Raw genomic sequence first — 18120 nt, 5'->3', positions numbered from 1 at the left:
ATGATATAAAAATCAATATACTGTATATGCAAGTGAAACAGTGCATAGATTCTAACCTGGATCTACTAGGAAAACAGTCTCAATACATTAATCACAACACTGTGAAAATCTGTTCAGGCTGCTATAAAGAACATCATAGACTGGGTGGTTTATAAACAACAGAAATTTCTCACTGTTCTGGAGTCAGAGAAGTCCAAGATCAAGGTGCTGACAGATTCAGCGTCTGGTGAGGACTCACTCCCTGGTTCGTAGACGGCCATCTTCTCACTGTGTCCTCAGACAGCAGATGATAGGGCAAGAGAGCTCTCTGGGGTCTCTTTTGTGAGGGCACTGAACCCATTCATGAGGGTTTCATCTTCATGACCTAATCACATTCTAAAGGCACCATCTCCAAAAGCCATCATATTAGGGATTAGGATTTCAACATATGAATTTGGGGGGGGGGGACACAAATATCTAGTCTATAGCATATAGTAAGGCTAATAACATTGAATAAATTAACTCAGAAACATCACAATTAAATACCAGCGTAGTAAGCCAGGCTAAGAGAAGCAGGCTGATATAAACGAGAAAATGTCAGAATTTACTGTGCAGAATACCAAATTGATGTTTCAAGCCCAGTGAGTTTTTTGCAGTTCATCTCTCATTTCCCCTCTGTCTCCAGCTTTCCTCTCTTGGGGTTTCCTATTCCAGGACTCAGTTAGCTAGCCAGCTTAAATCTGGGTACATCTGCCAGCCGGGAACTATTCCAGTCAATAGTGACTGCTGCTCCTCTTATGAATATTTGTGTGCTAAGAACTAATTCTAAACATATTCTAATTCCAGTGCACCTCCTATTCTAATGGTTTGCTCTGTCCTGGCGTGGCTGGAGACATAACGAGACCCAGAAATCAGCTCTTGGACAGCAGACCTCCTTCAGGGCAGGAAGCTCCAAGGGAGAGGAGTGAGTGTATGTCTAAAATGAAAAACCTGGTCTTTCCCTCCTGTTGTGGGAGGGGGGGAAACCCTCAGTTCAGTCTGTCTCCTGAGTGTTTCTTTTACTACTCACACAAAACACTTCACTTCTGACACTTCTGGTCACCAAATGTGTGGGGGGAGGGGTTCCCCCACAACAACAAGCAAGTCTCCAGCACCAGCTGGATGTCTTACAATTTGACTCAATCCTGACACTATCTAGCCAGAGACACACCCTCATTTCAGATGCCAGTTGTTAAGCCCAGGTTATTACCTGTGCTTCTGAACTACTGACTATTGATAGGAGGTTCCAGTGACCCCCTCCTTGGGGTTGGTTAATTTGCTAGAGCAGCTCACAGAACTCAGGGAAACCCTTACATTTACCAGTTTATTGAGGGATATGATAAAGTATACAGATGAACAGCCAGATAAAGAGATACATAAGGCAAGATCTGGGAGGATCCTGTGCACAGGAACTTTTGTCTCCATGGAGTTGTGGTGCAAAATCATCCTCCCGGGATGAATGTGTTCACCAGCCTGGAACCTCTCTGAACCCCACCCCCACCCCCAGTACTATTGGGATTTTTTTGGAGGCTTCATCACCGTAGGCATGATGAGTCATTAACTCTGTTTTCAGCCCTTCTCCCTTTTCAAAAGAATGGGGGAGGGGAGCAGAGCTGAAAATTCCAAACTTCTAATCATGGCTCGGTGTTTCTGGTGACCAGCCCTCAACCTGGAGGCACCCAGGGTTGCCTTCTTAGAATAAAAGATACTCCTATCACCCAGGAAATTGCAAGGGTTTCAGGAGCCCTGTGTCAGGAACCAAGAGCAGAGATCAGTGTATAGTTTTTATTATCTCACAATGTCCTACTATAATTTCTGAAAGAGACTAGGAGCAAAACATCAAGGCATATTAATACAGTACTAGGAAGAATGCATCTCTGATTTGCTTGTTCATCTGTAAGGGCGAACAAACCGAGAATAACCAGTACAAGTTGAAGAATACTGCATATAGTATGATTACATTGGCTTAAAATTTCAAAACTATATGTCCCCAGGGATATATCCAAATTTAGAAATACAGTAAAGAAATACATCAGAATGTAAACACCATCCTGGATAGTTGTTACTCCTAGGTGACAAAGAAGCAGTGCTTTCAGGGAAAGGCAAAGGAACTCAATGGTATCAGGAGTTTAATTTCTGAAGCTGAGTGTTGGGTACAGGAGTGTTAGGAGCACCATCTGTTCACAATGGAGTTCCTTTTTTTTTTTTTTTTAGTTTGTCAGTTTTAACGATTAACAAAGTAAATGTTGAGAGACACCACCACATAAATGAGAACTCTTTCCAGTCCTCAATTTGTCTGTTTCATATGCCCAGTTAGTCTTTTTTTTTTTTTTTTTTTTTTTGAGAGAGAGAGAGTGTGCATGCATGCAAGCAGAAGGGCAAAGAGAGAGGCCAAGACAAAATCCCAAGCAGACTTCTTTCTGTCAGCATAGAGCTTGGCGCGGGGCTCGATCCCATGAACCTGAGCCAGATGCTTAACCAACTAAGCCCCCAGGCGCCCCAGCATCTTTTCTTAATTGTGGTAAAATATACATAAGATTTACCATTTTAACCACACAGGTGTTCTTTTAATGATACTGGCTCACATGTGACAGGTGAATATCAACATGACACAGAAATGCAGTTGGTTCATACCCAACTTTTCCAGTATGTTAGTATTTTGAAATGATCAGGGCAAACCTTCTCACAAAGAGGAAGTGTTCATCATATTTGAGGACCCCAAGGAAAGAGCTGAAAATCCCACATCAGTGCCTTCCTTGAGTGGTTATAGGGGCTGGTTTTGTGGCTTCAAGAACCGCTGCATTTTCCACTGCCTGCAGCCGTCTGGGGAAGTTGGCAGTGCAGATGGCAAATTATGAAGACCCTTCTTATGTTTAAATAAAGTGATTCAAGAAAGTTAGATTGTATTTTTTATAAGTTTTTAAATTTATTTTGAGAGAGAGAGAGCAAGCAAGCAGAGGAGGAACAAAGAGAGGGAGAGAGAGAATCCCCAGCAGGTTCTGTGCAGTCAGCGCAGAGCCCAACACGGGCCTTGAACCCACAAACCCCAAGATCTTGACCTGAGCTGAAATCAAGAGTTGGACGCCTAACCAATTGAGCCCCAAGAAAACTAGATTGTATTTTTAATTATGGTGATGAGCATCTGTTTTGGAAGCAAATGCCTTTAAGGACCCTCATCTCTAGTTGTAAAAAATACAACTAGATTGTATTTTTAATTATGGTGATGAGCATCTGCTTTGGAAGCAAATGCCTTTAAGGAGGAAACAGGGGTGCCAGGATACAGGCTGCAAAGAAAGGCCAAGTGTTTGGTTGCAAATGTGAATGGAGAGTGAAGTGTGCCAGGATATTTATTAGGATGGTTATTTTTATTAGGGCTCTGCTTACAAACTTCGTAAGATTTTGAGTGCCTGTTCTTAACTCTGTTCTTCCCATAAGCCCTTTTATTTGTCATGCATGATTTGGCTTGGTATGAGGTTTTTCAAAACTACAGAAGAATTGTTCTTGCTGTCTACATATACTTGTATATTCTAAACAAATTTTAAAAGTAAGAAAAGGCTGTAATAAGGAGAAATAATCTAAGTAGGAGAGTAACTTCTTTTCTGTCTTCTGGGCTGATGTTAACCCAGGGGCGAGGCAAATCAAAATGGCTTAAACAATAAGGAAAATGTATTATTTCATACAACATAGAGTTCCAAACATAGGGTGGCACATGTAGAGTAACATAATGATGTCTTTGAGGTCTGAGTCACTTTCCATCTTCCTCCTCTGCCATCCTTACCGTCTTGGCGTTCATCCTGAACTTGTGCCTTCTGGACACAAGATGGCTGCCATAGCTTTAAAACTCAGTGTCATGTAACTGTGTTCAAAGGCAAAAAGAAGTTTTTGCTTTAGAGTCTTTTTTTTATTAGGGAGAAAACTCTTTCCAGGAGTCCACCTGCAGATTTCCTTTCAGGTTTCTTTTGCCAGAGTTGGATCACGTGGCCATCCCCTAGCTGCAAGAGAGGCTGGTTAATTTTTAGCCTTTAGAGAGGGAGGCAGCTCTACCAGCAAGGAAAACACGATGGGAATGGCTCTTGGGTTGGCAACCAGCACTGTCAGCCAAGGTAGTAGGTGACCAGTCAGGTCTATCAGCAGACATAACCAATGCTTTACTCCATGATGTCACCTTTAAGATTATTCCAGTTCTTAAATGGTCTTTTCATCACAAAGTCTGTAATGTACCACACCCTCAAATTCACCCTATGCCTTTCTGCCTCCCATCTTTTGCACATTCAGTTCCCTCAGCCTGGGCTTCTGTCCCCTTCCCCATCTGCTTTTAGACATAGAGTCCACTCTTGAAGATGCCACTCAAACACCACTGTCTCAGTAAAGCCTTCCAAATAATTGGTCATTCTTTGCAACTCTTTCCTCTGGTCTCCCATAGCATGGGGAAATTCCCCGACACAAGGTCTAGCAAAGGGTCTACAAAGGTTCAACAATTCTGGCGAATTGAATTGAACTGTTTTGCCCTCTGAGCTGAAGAAGGAAATTTAATAGAAAACAAGTTTCTCTTCATATTATAGTATTTGAGGGGATTTGAGTGAAGTGATATTGCACAAAGGAGCCACACTAAAAGTTTAACATTGTCTTTTTCTGTTTTACACTGTGCTTTAACTATAAAAATATTTCTTGCCCAAATTATTTAGGAAGTTGACCTAAAAGCAGTTGTTTTCCTCTCCCAAATTATTGGAGTGACTGTTTTCACCCTTTCAAATTCTTTAACTTATAAGCACTTTTTTATCAATTTTTAACCTGCTTCTCAAAATTAGTAACATGTTAATAGTTGTTGAAGTTGGATGGTAGGTGCACGGGAATTCATTACACTACTCTACATTTGTGTGTGTTTAGAATTTCCAAAAGTAAAATTAAAAACTAATTGGTTCTCCATGTTTCAGAACCTTTGAAGCTTATGGTTATGTATTTAGTAGAAAGTATAGTAGATATTCAAATATTACACATGGGAAATTAGTTTCCATTCAATTCAGACACAAAATCTGCAGTCTTTTTGGTAGGGTTTTCTTCTTTCCTTCCCCAGATTCAATGAGTCATGAAGCTTTATTCTTCCATTTACTTTTGGGAAAAAAGTGCCAATGCAGAGTATGAACATGTGCCAGCTCGTCAATGATGTTAAAGTTCTTCACTGTTGAGGGGCACTTGGGTGGCTCAGTCAGTTAAGTGTCCAACTTCAGCTCAGGTCATGATCGCAGGTCACAGAGCCCCATGTCAGGCTCTGTGCTGACAGCGAGGAGTCTGCTTAGGATTCTCTCTCCCTCTCCCTCTCTCTCTGCCCCTCCCCTGCTCATCCTTCCTGTCTTGCATGCTCTCTCTCTCAAAATAAACATTTTTAAAATGTTCTTTATTGTTGATATGTACTTTTTTCTTTTGATTAGATACTTCTGTGGCCATGTTGGGTCTTTGTCAGGTGGGGTCCAAGTGCGATGGTTTCACATTTGCTTAAGTAAGCTAGAGAGCTTTCATATAAGGGAAGGGAAGGAAAGAGGAGAAGAGAGAGAGAGAGAGAGAGAGAGAAAGAAAGAAAAGAAAGAAAAGAAAAGAAAAGGGAGAGAAAGAAGGAAAGAAAAGAAAAAAGAAAAGAAAAAAAGAAAAGACCTTTGACTCAGCTGACACCAAATTTTGGCAACAATAGTTAACCAAAGGCAAAATTAAACAAAATTCTTTTAGGTGAGATAACAACTTTACTCTTTATGTGATCTCAGTAAATGTGTCTTTCAGTTCATATAAAAGGAACTACAGAGGTTGCATTTTATCACATTTTTTTGTAGAAGATATACACAGCAGAGCTTCCTCCCTTGTTCCCTTTTTACAAAGTTCTGTCTGTCCTCCACGGCTTAGTTTAAATTCTGCCTCCTCTGTGAAACCCAAGATTGAGGTCTCTATTGTAATAAAAACAATTATTACAATCTTAGCCAACTTGTATTGAACTCTTACTATACCAGAGGCCACAAGTTGAAGAGCAATTATCTACCTACTCACCAAATTCATTTGGGAAGAATACCAAGAATAGAGTCCCAAGTCCTTCCTCTAGAGAGCCTAATATGGTAGCTCTGAGATGAGCCATGGAATTTCCACTTTAATAAGAACCTTCTGGTGATTCTTCAGCCCAGCTAAGTTCAGGGAACCAGGTGGAATGAATAAACCCTGGGCCCTGGACACCCTTTGGATGCAGACTGCCTGGCCTGCAGATTATGAAGATTCATTAGCTTCCTGTAAAATCCGCTGCTAAGTAGCTTTTATTGTGCTTAGGCTTCTTGTATATTCTTCTACTTAGTTCTTGCAACAACCCCATGAGAAAATTGTTATTATCGCCACTTTATAGTAGGAGAATCAAAACAGAGGCTGAGGGAGATGGTGACCTGCCCAAGATTGTATTGAAAGCAGTGCCAGGAAATCCAGGTGTGCTATGTCCCAGAGCCGACTAGTGTTGTCAGAACCACAAGACTGAATGTTCACACTCTGCCTTTATGAATCTTCTCTTGATGTGAATGAGCCTGTTAAAGTTAGAGATATAATGAGTCTTAAGTTGGTTGGCTCCTCTGTATTACTGTGGGTCACCAGTGAGTTGGGACTCTTCTCAGCTTTGCAGCCAGAATCTCAAGGTTTCCAGTTTATGCAAACTCTAGCAACTACTTGCTTAACCAAATTCATAGGAGGCTGACCAAGCACATGTAATGCTAGTATGTTCATGGACAACGGGAGGGTACCTACCTGAATATCAACCCAGTCAAGGGACTAAATCACAGGGCAGAAGATAGTTGGGTAAATCTGGAATCAGAAATAGGAGTGGGATGCCATGCGGCAATATTTTCATCATGCTAGGTTAAGCAAACAAATGACTGTTTCTGCATGGGAGGGATACATCTGTCCAACCAATAGGGGTGGAGGTCAAGAAACAGAGCTCTTATCAACTCTCTTAAGAAAGCACTGAATAAAAGGTAACAATTCTTATTTTCTAGTCTTCCTTTTAAAACAAATCTCCATAGGGGTGCCTGGGTGGCTCAGTCGGTTAAGCATCCGACTTCAGCTCAGGCCATGATCTCGTGGTCCGTGAGTTTGAGCCCTGCGTCGGGCTCTGTGCTGACAGCTCAGAGCCTGGAGCCTGTTTCACATTCTGTGTCTCCCTCTCTCTCTGACCCTCCCCCGTTCATGCTCTGTCTCTCCCTGTCTCAAAAATAAATGAATGTTAAAAAAAAATTTTTTTTAAACAAATCTCCATAAGCACAGTTTGTAAAACTATCTTGATTATAAGCATCTAAGAGCCCAACTCACCTGGCTTACTGAAAATCTAAGTTGCAGAAGATCTGGCCTCACCATGGCCAGATTGGGGTTCAAATGGTTTGCTGCTTTCCATGTACTGTGTAATTCTCAGGCTCCACGTGGAAGCAAGATGGCTACAGCTACAGTTGCTGCAGCCACAAGGTCCAAGTACAACATGAAAGAAAAGGAGCCTCTTTACAGTGGCTTCAATTTAACTCGCTTAAATTACTTGCTCACCTTTGAACGAATCATGAGGCAAGAGGAATGTGAAATGCTGATTGGCGTGGGCTTAGATCATGTGCTATTCCTCTTGAGGCAAAGGTGGAGCCCCAGACACTTCATGGGCTATGGAAGGATGGATGCCCAAACCAATAAAAGGCACTCTTGCTGAAAAAAATGGGAATAGAGGTAAACAAAGATCAACTAAACTATGGCTTCATGCCCAATACAGTTAAGGTATCAGGTGACAATGTTAGTTTTCTTCTGACAATAACCACAGGCACACCTTCCTCAGGTACCCCAGTCAGCTTCTTTGAGCTTGGGTATCTCTCACAAACCATTTCTTAACATGGGCAATTTCTGCAGTGGACTAAACTCCTTCAACATGAGTAGTTCGACTTCCCCAGCATTATAAAATAAATAAATAAATAAATAAATATATATATATATATATATATATATATACACACACACACACACATATATATATATATGTACACATACATATATATATATGTATATATTCATCACAGTCTGTTTTCCATGGATAAAGTTTGGTTTTTGTCACTGCCTTGTTTTACATTATTGTCATCCTCCTACACATATTTCTACTTTTCTCTTTAGCATTATATCATAAACATCTTTCCAGATTATTACATAGACTTTATGAGTGTAATAACTTTTTATAAAAATATTTTAAGGAGCACCTTTTTATAAAAATATTTTAAGGAGCACCTTTTTATAAAAATATTTTAAGGAGCACCTAATATTTTAAGGTGGCTCGGTCGGTTGAGTGTCCGACTCTTGATTTTGGCTCAGGTCATGATCTCACAGTTCATGGGATCGAGCCCCATTTTGGGCTCTGAGCTGACAGCAGCAGGGCCTGCTTGGGACTCTCTCTCTCTCCCTCTCTCTCTGCCCCCCACCCCCATGCTTGCCCGAGCTCTCTCCCTCTCTCTCAAAATACATAAATAAATATTTTTAAAATATATTTCAAAAGATTATTACAAAAGTAATATGTTTGTGGGGGGAAAATTCAAATAACACAGAAGTGTGTAAAGTTAAAAAGTAAAATCATCATGGGGCGCCTGGGTGGCGCAGTCGGTTAAGCATCCGACTTCAGCCAGGTCACGATCTCGCGGTCCGTGAGTTCGAGCCCCGCGTCGGGCTCTGGGCTGATGGCTCGGAGCCTGGAGCCTGCTTCTGATTCTGTGTCTCCCTCTCTCTCTGCCCCTTCCCCATTCATGCTCTGTCTCTCTCTGTCCCAAAAATAAATAAACGTTGAAAAAAAAAAAAAACCTTTTAAAAGTAAAATCATCAGGTTTAAGAATGTGACCTAAACTCATGCTGAAATCTCTACCTCCTTATAAGACCCTGAGAAGAAATTTTAAAGATACGAAAAGGAAGGAAGGGACGGAGGGAGAACAGTAAAAACAATATAGCCACTCCTGGAAGTAAGAAAGGCCCCTCTCCATAATGGCTGAGCAGCATTCCTTAAGGAAGGGGAGATGGGAAACCATGTGAGGAGCTGAGGCCCCCCATCCTGGAACCTCCACATGGGCATTAACATAGCCAGGCCACAGCGGACTCAGGGTGGAGGCAGAGATATACAGTCCAGGTAGCAGGTGAGCTCACCCAGCCTCTGAAAAAGGCCAGCACCATCCAAAAGAGACAGAAACCTCCACAAAAGGAGGACCTTGCACTTGAGAAAACACAGATACCAGAACAATGAGGATGTGAAAATTAGGGATTTCAGATCCTCAGAGACACAGTTCTCAGTCTCCATTCTGGAATAGCCCGGGAGCTTTTGCAGATCAAGATACCCACTGCTCCCCAGACCACATTTAACTGCTCCCTAGACTTCACCAATCCCCAGTTAAGTCAGAATTTCTTGGGACTCAAGCATCAGTATTTTTAAACTTTCCAGGTGATTCCAGTGTGCAGGCAAGGTTAATTTCAGCTATCCAGTAGGGAATCACATTCATGAAATGAAAACAGAAGGCTTAGGGCGCCTGGGTGGCTCAGTCGGTTAAGCGTCCAACTTGGGCTCAGGTCATGATCTCGTGGTTTGTGAGTTCAAGCCCCTCATTGGGCTGTCTGTTCTCAGCACAGAGCCCGCTTTAGATCCTCTGTCTCCCTCTCTCTCAGCCCCTCCCCCACTTGTGTTCTATCCCTCTCTCTCTCTCTCTCAAAACTCAACATTAAAAAAAGAAAACAGAAGGCTATAAAACAACAACACATGATCCTAAGAAAGAATCAGCTAATGATGCTGGAAATAAAATAAAATAAAATTGTAGACAGAAAAAAATTAATAACCTGAATATCTGACTGGAAATGACCTGAAGGCAGTCCCTTCAGATGAGCCATGTCCCAGCATTCATTCTGCCTCTTTCCTCCCCCAAGCCCTCCCTCCCTCTCTTTCTCTATTCCCAATCTTAGATCCTGTAAATACAGTCAAAAGAGCACCATATAAAAGTCTAGCAAACACGAGCAACAAAAAAGTTTCTAGGAGACCAGCAGCTGCAGGTCACAGGAGTTCTGTGAAAGTGTGCTCTTTCTAACTGCCTTGGCTCCCCTTTGCCTGAGCCTTGGTGGGATTCAAACTCAGGGCCTGGGAGGCACACCTGGAACTTTCAGTGAGGGTACAAATGGGGAAGCCTTGAACGAAGGAATATTTCAGTAGACATCTCACTGTGCCTTCATCTACTCTTTTCTCCTCCCACACCTCCCTCCTAGGAAGATAAAATCTGGCAAAAATAATCAATTAGGACAGCTTTAATGGGGAAAATAGACTCAAAAAAGCCACCTGCAGCATGTGGATGAAAGGGGACCCTCCATCCCACCCATCCCCCCTCTCTGTCTCTGCTGGCCCCAGCAGCATCAGGGCGGGCAGAGAAAGGCTTGCTCTATCCTACGGACAATTTAGTATTTGCATGACACAGGTGGGGCTGGCAAGCACCCCACACAGTAAATTTGGAAGGCCAGAAAGACAGCAGTGAGGAACTAGAATTTTGGAAACAAACCTGGGTTTGACTTCCTGGCTGCCACTTAACTCGTTTGGGACCTTGAATGCCTTGGGTTTCAATTTCAGGTCAATGCTTGAGGCAAATGTCTTCACTGAGGCATTCAGAGACTCAGTGCCTGTTCTGGTGATAATATCGCCCACCTCCTAGCATAGGGCTAGAGATTAAACTAGATAATGTAAAGCCCCTAGCACAGGGGAGGTACTCAACAGATGGTCAGTCATTCTGCCCTTCTGAAGGAATCCCTACAACCAAGTCTCAGTTACTAACCGGAAGCTGTTCTCTCTCTAGGACCTGAGAGCTGAAACACACAGGTGAGATCTGTAATATTCTCCAAACTATTTATAAGCATGTGCTCTTGCTATGCACATATGTTTCACATAGTTATAATGCCCTATGGATATCTATTTTTAGGGGTGTAAAAATATCTGGATTTATACAACTTTCTCCAGATGTTTTTATATACACTGGATTTCATTTTATCCACAATAAAGGGAGTGAATTTAGTTTGGGAGGGACCATTAGCACTTTCAGTCTACAAAGACCCTCTGAAAAAGATAGTTCCATCCACCGATAAACTTGCCTCTGAAGGATCTTGGGCTGGGATCTTGCTGATAAAATATTAATCTGCATGAGACTTCTATTTGGAAGTATATCAAGACACTCCTTGCAAAGATTTTTTAATTAAACTTTTTATTTTGAGATAATTGTAGATTCATATGCAATTATAAGAAGTAATATAGATAGATCTCCGGTATCCTTTACCGGTTTCCCCCAATGGTATAGCATCTTTCAAAACTCTAGTACAGGATCAGAACTGGGATATTGACTTTGAAAGAGTCAAGATACAGAACATTTCCATTGCTGCAAGGATCCCTCTTGCTGCTTTTTTCATAGCCACACCCACCTCTGGCCCCAGCAGAGGACCCCCAGCAACCTCTAATGTGTTCTTCTTGTCCATAATTTCATTCTTGTCATTTTAAGAATGTATAAATGGAATGATACAGTATGTAACTTTGGGGTTAGCTTTTTTTTCACTCAGCATAATTCTCTGGAGATTCATCCAGGTCATTGATTTTATTTATTTTCTTAATTTTTCTAAGTGCTTATTTTTGAGAGAGAGAAAGAGAGCAGGAGAGCGTGGAGGGGCAGAGAGAAAAGGAGACAGAGGATCCGAAGCAGGTTCTGTGCTGACAGCAGAAAGCCCGACGCAGATCTCGAACTCACAAACCTTGAGATCGTGACCTGAGCTGAATGAAGTTGGACGCTTAACTCACTGAGCCACCCAGGTGCCCCAGGTCATTGCTTTTATCAATAGTTTGTTCCCTTTTGCTACTGAGTAGTTTTCCATGCACCACAGTTTGTTTAAACATTCACACATTGAAAGACGTCTGGGCTATTACAAATAAAGCTCCTGTAAACATTCATGTGTGGGTTTCTGTGTGACTATGAGTCTTCATTTCTCTAAATGCTTGGGAGTGGAATTGCTGAGTCATGTGATAGTTACATGTTTAGTTTTAAAAGAAATGGCCAAACTAGTTTTCAGAGTCGTTGTGCCATTTTACATTCCTACCAGCAATGTATGAGTGGCCCAGTTTCTCTGCATCCTCATCAGAATTTGTTATTGTCACTATTTTTGTTTGTTTGTTTGTTTAGCCATTCTGATAGGTGTACATAATATTTCACTGGGTTTTTTTTTAAATTTTTTTTAATGCTTATTTATCTTTGAGAAAAAGAGAGAGACAAAGCACAAGCAGGGGAGGGACAGAGAGAGGGAGACACAGAATCCGAAGCAAGCTCCAGGCTCTGAGCTGTCAGCACAGAGCCCGATGGGGGGCTCAAACCCACGAACTGCAAGATCATGACCTGAGCCGAAGTTGGATGCTTAACCCACTGAGCCACCCAGGTGCCCCAATATTTCACTGTGGCTTTAATTTGCATTTCCATAATGGCTAATGATGTTGAACATCTTTTCATGTGTTTCTTTGCCATCTGTATTCCTCTTTGGTGAAGTGTTTCTTCATTTTACCCATTTTATAATACGATTTACTTTTTATTGTTGAGTTTTGAGAGTTCTTTTATATTCTAGATACTGGTCCTTTGTGGAATATGTGATTTGCAAATATTTGCTCCTGTGTTGTAGCTTCTCTTTTTATTCTTTTAACAGGGTCTTTCTCAGAGCAAGTTTGTAATTTTGATGAAGTTTGGTTTAACCATTTTTCCCTTTACAGATGATACTTTTGGTGCAAGTCAGAGAATCCTAGATTCTGAGATTTTTCTCCTTATGTTCTTTTCTAAAAGTGTTGTAGTTTCACATTTAAGTCCATGAGTTAATTTTTGTGTAAGGTGTGAGACATAGGCCAAGATTTGGGGGTTTCTTTTTTGGTTTTGGTCTGTGATTTCTAATTGTTCTAGCAACATTTGTTGAAAAGGTTATCTGGGCCACGAGGCATGGGAGGAAGGGTGTGCCTTCCTTGCAGCACAGCACAGCCATCCCTCTGAGAGGATGCCACCACTTGGGGCCCTGCAGGGGCATGCTAGCTCATAGGGCTCCTCCAGGAAATGTCTTCCTGCACCCACATTCCTCACTCACCTCCACCTCTCCAGGGACACTCAGCATCATCTGTCACTTCACTGGGCTTAGGCTTTCCTTAAAGAATGGAAGAGCTACTGGGTTCAGGCGCCCATGGACTTCCCAACCCGCAAGAATCCCTCAAGCCACAGGCGTGAGCGAGCCTGGCTCCCTGCTTGAAAGGGGGAGAGAAGGATGCCTAGAGAAAGAGGAAACATAAATGAATACTTCAGTATTTTGCCACAGAACTATTTTACATGCTAGTTTTTACTTCTGATGATTGCCTTATTAACAAGTGATAGCAAGAAAAAATCAGCAGTTACTTTTATTTTATTAATATTTTTGTTTAACAAGCAACATATATAGCAGGTATCATATACCAGGTGCTGCTCAGAGCTGTTTATGAATACTAATCCATTTGGGGCACCTGGGTGGCTCAGTCGGTTGAGCACCCAACTCTTGATCTCAGCTCAGGTGATGATCTCATAGTTCGTGAGATCAAGCCCCATATCAGACTCGGTGCTAAAAACCTGGAGCCTGTTTGGGATTCTCCCTCTTCCTCTCCCTCTTGTGTGAGTGCACACTCTCTTTCTCTCTCTCAAAATAAATAAATAAACATTTAAAAAAATGAATGCTAACCCATTTAGTTCTCATAGCAACTTTATAAGGTAGGTCCTATAATTGTCCCCATTTCACAGATGAGGAAAAAACGATGACACAGAGAAATTAAGTAACTTGCTCAATCAAGGTCACACAGCTAGTAGTGGCAAAGCCAGGATTTGAACCCAGTTTGTCTTTAAACAGTGCAATCCTAATTACAATGGCAATTCCTGAGAATTCCTCTTGAGAATTGAATTTTTTAAATGTACTTATTTTTGTAATTAGAAGCTCATTTTCCTTTAGCTTGACCTTTATGACCAATTTTAAAGATCACGTCTCTGTTCTCTAAATCTGTCTTGCATGCTATTGACTAAAAATCACTTAATCATTTTGAAAAATAACCTCTTTCATCTTTTCAGAAAACAGCTTTCCAGGAGAGCTTTCTCCCTGATGCTATCAGAGCCACTATTTTTCTTATTTAGCATTTGTCAAATGGCTGCAATTTGATACGTGGGGGAAGCAAGGTTGAGGTGACACTTGCCAGAAAATAAATAATAGCTGGTTGGTTTCACAACTAACAACACCATTCTTCAATTTTCAGGTGAGTCAGAATTTTTAAAAACATATGTGAAATACACATAAAGGACTAGAGAAATAGAAGTTATGGCTGTCTGCGCTCTTCATCCACGAGAACCCCGAAAACAGAAGCATTCCCACCAGCCTGACCCTGACATCACAGCAAGAACCTCCAAAGCCAGTCTTTGCCAAATCAGTAGGATAGAGAAGCAACCACAGAGGAAAGGAAAGGACAACAATGACCCATACGTTATTGCCCAAGTGCTTTTGAGCAAAGGCCTGTGGAGGCAAGATTGCGCCAAACCTGTTACAGGAAATTAGATAACACGTATTGTTTGGAAGCTTCAGCTCTATCCTCCAATTCCATTAGCTATTCCTTGACTCTCAATCCTTTGGGGGTCAGGGCCACGTCAACTCCAGCGCTGGGGTCTCCAAGAAGAACTCAACTGACAGCTACGACTGCCCACCCAGAACCCGATCACTTGGACCTTAGGGCTGCGGGTCTAGACAGGGCCCCCGAAGGCCAGCTATGTGGCTGGTGTTCACTTGGTGGCTCATTTTTGCTCTGATATTTTGGGATCCCAATTAATGTTCATACCTTTTGAGACTTTATTATTTACTCCCAAAGAACAGTTTGTTTGTTTTTTAAGTTTTGGTTAGATGCAGACTCCTCAAGGGCAGAAATTTCTGAATTATCTTTGTAATCCCAGGACTTGACACGTGGAAGCCAGCACAGTGGACAACAAAGAAAGAAAGGTAGCCAGTCTTCCCGAGAGACCTGGAGGGAACATTTTGATAGGTCTCCTTTCTTCTATAAATGTTTTTCCCAGGGGTGAGCATATAAAGTATGTACAATTTGCAATCCTACTTTTTGCTTTCAATTAATGTGATACAGGCATTTTCCTGTGTGCTATCATCCGAATAATTGAGCCTCCCACCCCAGATTTACATGTTGAAAACTTGATGCTCTAGGTGGTAGTATTAGGAGGTGGGGCCTTTGGTCAGTAGACCATGAGGGTGGAGCCTTCATAAATGGGATTAGTGTTCTTATAAAAGAATCCCCAGACAGCTTGCTTCCCTCTTTTACAATGTGAAGATATCACAAGTGTGCGACCTGAAGAGGACCCTTACCCGACCATGCTGGCACCCTGATCTTGGACTTCCAGCCTCCAGAACTGTAAGAAATAAATTTCCATTGTTTATAAACAACCTAGTCTTGGGGCGCCTGGGTGGCTCAGTCAGTTATGCGTCCAACTTGCATCCAGCTTTAGCTCAGGTCATGATCTTGCGGTTCGATTCGTGAGTTCGAGCCCTGCATCAGGTTCTGTGCTGACAGCTCAGAGCCTGGAGCCTGTTTCAGATTCTGTGTCTCCCTCTCTCTCTCTGCCCCTCCCTTGCTCATGCTCTGTCTCTCTCTCTCTCAAAAATAAATAAACGTTAAAAAAATTTTTTAAAGAGCCTAGTCTCTGGTATTTTCTTACAGCAACCCAAATGCACTAGGATACTGTGTTACCATAAATTCTTCCCATTTTTGTGTGTGTGTGCATGTGGTGTGCATGTGATTAATATTAACATTTGTGTGAAGTTACCAAAATTTTCTAAGCCATTTTTTTGGTGTTCAGCATTTGGATTATTTCCTCTTACTGTTGTAAATAAAACTGTGGCCAGCTCTTTCGTCTGCAGTATGGCTTAGTTTCTTAGGATTCTCTAAACTGGAATTGCCGGGTTAAAGGGAATAAACAGCTTTTGCTAATTTGATAGTTTAAAACACGTCATCTTGTGGTTTCAGTCTGTATTTCTTTCCTTGCTAATGGTGCCAGACATTTTTCTCTATCTTTGTTTACTAGCTATAGTTCCTCCTTTGTGAATTGTCTGTTTGTGTCCTTTGTCCATTTGCCTATTAGGGTCTTAATGTTCTTCTTACCGATTTGCATGAGTTTTTTTCCATTTAAAAAAATTTTTTTAAGTTTATTAATTTATTTTAAGAGACACAGACAGAGAGAGCACGAATGGCAGGGGAGGGGCAGAGGGAGAAGAAGAGAGAGAATCCCAAGCAGGCTCTGTGCCAGCAGCACGAAGCCTGATGCAGTACTCGATCTCATGAACCGTGAGATCATGACCTGAGCCGAAATCAAGAGCTGGCCACTCAACCGACTGAACCACCCAGGTGCCCCAAGTTTTTTTTCCATTTTAAAGATTCTAAACCTTATCATATTTTCTGAAAACAATTTCCCTCTTTCTGTGGCCTGGGTTTTAATGCTATAGTGTTTGTTTATTGATATAGAGATTTTCTACTTTGTATAACTTAATAAGTGCTTTTCCCCTGTACTTCTATTGTTTCTCACATTGAAATTCTTGAAAGAGGGTCATATGGGTGGCTCTGACAGATGAGCATCAAACTCTTGATTTTGGCTCAGGTCATGATCTCATGGTTCATGGGTTTGAGCCCCATGTCAGGCTCCATGCTAACAGTGCAGAACCTGGTTGGGATTCTCTCCCTCCCCCTCTTTCTGTCCCTCCCCCGCTCTATCTATCTCTATCTCAATATACATAAATAAACTTTTAAAAAAGAAGAAATTCTTGGAAGAGAAGCTCATACCCAGGTTGCTTTTTTAAACTCCACTATTTTCCAAAATCCACCATCATCCAGCTGTTGAGTCTAGGACTCTTTACAAGCTGTTCTCTGTAAATTCACCAATGATCTTCTACGACCTTTGAAATCTTATGGCCCCCACGTGACCTGGAAGCATCTGGAAGGTGGAGAGCACCTCTCCCCGTGACCTCCAAGGTGGACCCTGTTGATTTTACCTCCCTAGCATCATCTGCTGTTTCTCATGGGCTGCTCCTTCTCAGTCCCCTTCACCAGACCCTCCTTATCCTCCTAATCCTCCCATTTCCAAAGGTTCTGAGAGATGTCTCCTCTTGTTCATTAAGTCTTATTCCCCAGGTGATTAATCTCATTTAGTCCTTGGCTATAAATGCCAACTCCATGCTGGTGACTCCCAAATTTCCATTGCCGACCGGGACCTCACCCCTCAACTCCATACTCCCAACTTCCTCTGCACCATCTCTACTAGGATATATAACAGGCATCTCAAACTTCACACGTGGCCACAAGACCAAAGTCAAATCTTTGATTTACTCTCCTAGACTTGTCCTCCCTATCCCAGCAAAAGGCAACTTCAACCTTATAGATACACTAAAAACTTTGGAGTTATCTTTGACTCCACTCTGTCATACCCTAAATCTCCAGTCTATTAGAAAATCTTATCAAATGTATCTGGAATCCAATCACTTTTCACTTCCACCCAATCCAAGATCTATCACCTGGGCTACTGCAGTAGAATCTCAACTGGTCTTCCTGCTTTCTCTCTTGGTCCTTTCACCATCTGTTCCCCATACCACAGCCTTTTAAGAGGTGTCACAGCACGGCTTGGAACCTTCCAATAAAGTCTTTACCACATCCCGTAAGTCGGCACATAATCTGTCTCCCACCTCACCTTTTTGACTATTTTCTCCCTTGCTTACTCTGCTCCAGCCAACTTGGTTGTATGAGTCAGTCAAGATAACCAAGCATGCTCCTGTCTCAGGAGGTTTGCACCTGTTCTGCACTCTACCTGAAATGCTCTTCCACAGATACCCTTGCTGCCTCGTCTGCTTCAGTCTCTACTCAAATGCCATCCCATGAAAGAGGCCTTCCTTTACTCTGCTTTATTTTTCTCCATAGCGCTTGTTGTCACTTACATATGATGTATATATTGTTTATTGTCTCTCTCCACTGACTAGAATATAGCTCTA

General features: G+C 41.9%; 1 long non-coding RNA gene across 4 annotated transcripts in view; it reads left to right on the top strand.

The window, feature by feature from the left end:
- LOC125156129 (uncharacterized) overlaps positions 1–15581 on the top strand; it is a 121929-nt gene extending 106348 nt beyond the window's left edge. For 2 of the 4 annotated variants that reach the window (XR_007148484.1, XR_007148483.1), the window contains 2 exons: positions 826–949; positions 14348–15581. This is a non-coding gene — a long non-coding RNA (uncharacterized LOC125156129). The remainder of the gene's footprint in view (positions 1–825; positions 950–14347) is intronic. The other 2 variants (XR_007148486.1, XR_007148485.1) reach the window with 2 other exon arrangements.
- Positions 15582–18120: the final 2539 nt, after the last annotated feature.

This window comes from Prionailurus viverrinus, chromosome F2 (assembly GCF_022837055.1).
Source record: "Prionailurus viverrinus isolate Anna chromosome F2, UM_Priviv_1.0, whole genome shotgun sequence".
NCBI lineage: Eukaryota > Metazoa > Chordata > Mammalia > Carnivora > Felidae > Prionailurus > Prionailurus viverrinus.
The sequence above is the reverse complement of the archived record's forward strand: the minus strand, read 5'-3'. Positions and strand labels throughout refer to the sequence as shown.